General features: G+C 43.8%; 1 protein-coding gene across 2 annotated transcripts in view; it reads right to left on the bottom strand.

Moving 5' to 3' along the window:
* LOC143292817 (uncharacterized) overlaps positions 1-2500 on the bottom strand; it is a 105454-nt gene that overhangs the window by 19100 nt on the left and 83854 nt on the right. The window lies entirely within an intron of this gene.

Consider the following 2500-nt stretch of genomic DNA (forward strand, 5'->3'; position numbering starts at 1 on the left):
ACAAATATGCATCAGAAAATGTGCACGTGTATCTGATCCATCTGAAATGTACACTCCTTTCTCTACCCCTTTCCTTGTCTTTTCGTCTTGTTTTCAGTCTTTCTCTGTCTTTCTGTTTGTCTAGATATTGTGTTTTGAAATCTGTTATTACCCCCCCCCCCCCCCCCCCCCACGCCCCCCAATTTCATTTTTAAACGGAACATCCCCCCTCTCTTCCAAAACAAATACAAACTCAGTTGGACACGCATTCAAGTGAAAACACGAGTAATAAGACTCGTGTTGCTTTCATAAGCATGCGAGTAAGTATGTCTTTTAAAAATTTTCAAAAATTTTTTTTTACTACCTCTCATTTGGAAAAGAATAAAATGTTGTCGAGTCCAAAATATCAACCTCACTTACAGTCCAATCAATGCACTGACGACTCGCTTGACCCAGAAATAGTACAGGCACGTGGCTCCAAAGTGGCGCGCGCGCACGTGAACATACACAACACACACACACACACACATATATATATACAGTCACGCACGCACACACACACATACACACACGCGCGCAGGCACACACACACACACACACACACACACACATATGTATATATACATGGACACGCACGCACACACACACAAGGCCATCATCATCAGCGCCAGTCTTGAAAAGCAAAAGCTAACCATCTCTCAGGGACCAATTAGAGGCAGAAGAAGAAACATGATCCAGCCCGCTCCACTCGTTTCAATGGCCACGCAACCAGCCCTGCCACCTGATATGATGGCCTGACGCTGTGCGTACGCGGAGGCTTATCACTACTGGCCCCGTTTCCGATTGTCCAATCAAAGACCGGAACTCGCCGTGGCCTTGACCGGCCAATGACGACAGGTCTTCTTCAGGAAGTGGGGACTTTGGGAGGCCAGGCAGGCGCCACGAGGCACTCGAGATGAGCCGTCCCGATAGGCCAACTCACATTCAGGGTCCTCTCGGGCCAGATGAGAGTCTTAGTGACCTACATTCGAGGGGGGAGGGTCAGTCCTGAAGGTAGTGTCCGGTCGCTGACTGGACGACATGGTCAATAGGAAACATATTAATAATAAGAGCTTGTTATCTGCAATGATCATCGCGATGGTGGACAGAACGCCCCTATACCGAATAATACATGAAGGAGCTTGCTAGCTCTTCCGCATCTACATCAATCCGAGACAATAATCATACTGTTAGGTATATAAATATATATACAAATTCAAAATAAAAAGTTGATTCCTTTTATTATCCTTCTAGAAGAAATACCAATACTGTTATCATCTCCGAAAGAAAGAAAGAGAGAAAGAAAGTAAAGGACGAAGGTTTGGCCGCTGTAACTGCTACACCAAGCACTTCTGACCAGCGCTGCCGCAGTTTCTTGCTGCAACGTACTATTACTTCAGTCAGCTTCTATCTTACTATATTATGTATTTATTTGTTTATTTGTTTTATTTCAATATTTCATTACCTACTGTTTATGAATGTTATCTGATACAATTGATAATATGGTTCATCAGCCGTCATGTTGAAACTGAAGTGTAACGTTGTGAGCACAGTATAAGCTTTAAGCTTGTTGATGCTCTTTTCTCTTTGTTTGCATTGAAATCATGCGTACTGTTGAACAATTAAAGATTATTTAAACCAACTTCTGTCATCTCCTAAGTAAAAGAAGTGGTGGTTGGGCAGGTTACTATAGTTGTATGCGGGTATATATATATATATGAGAGAGAGAGAGACAGAGACAGAGAGAGAGAGACAGACAGACAGACCGACAGAGAGAGAGGTCATCATCATCATCATCATCAGCAGCAGCAGCAGCATCAAATGAACGAAGCTCACTGATGTAGCGAACTACGTCAAGCTGTGGCAACACGACCCCATGTAGGTTGCTCGCTATCTGTGCAGACGAACCCTCAACCCCAGCTCATAGCGGGAATCACCCTCGTCAGTCCTGTATCGGCGGGGAGAGGGGGAGATAAACAGGAAAGCAATATCTCTGAAGCTGATCGAGAGGAAGCGGGTAATCTACGCCCCCCAGCCTCCCCATCCCCCCCCCCCGCCCCCCTGAAACCCCACGCCCCCATCTCCCAAAGTTCAGTACGTTCGAACACCGAGAGTTCGATCGACTTCGGGTTATCAGCAATATTACAAGTACAGACACACTTTGATTTATCTTCGGATCGTTTCCAAAGCAAGAAAACTTGACACACTTCCGTTCATCTTCAACACTGAGTTCAGAGGCTAAATTCATATTTTATACTAAATGATCCTTGGGCCATTTTCAACCTCTGTATATTCTCATTTTATCATCGGGCACGATTTCACAAATATTAATAACAACGGGTGTTTGTTTGCTTTAGGAGCCATGTCTGTGCGTCATATCTATTGACAGGAATTGGACCTTGAGCCTATTTGGAAGGAGAGAAAGATATATATATATATATATATATATATATATATATATATATATATATGTGTGTGTGTG

This window comes from Babylonia areolata, chromosome 18 (assembly GCF_041734735.1).
Source record: "Babylonia areolata isolate BAREFJ2019XMU chromosome 18, ASM4173473v1, whole genome shotgun sequence".
Classification (NCBI taxonomy): domain Eukaryota; kingdom Metazoa; phylum Mollusca; class Gastropoda; order Neogastropoda; family Buccinidae; genus Babylonia; species Babylonia areolata.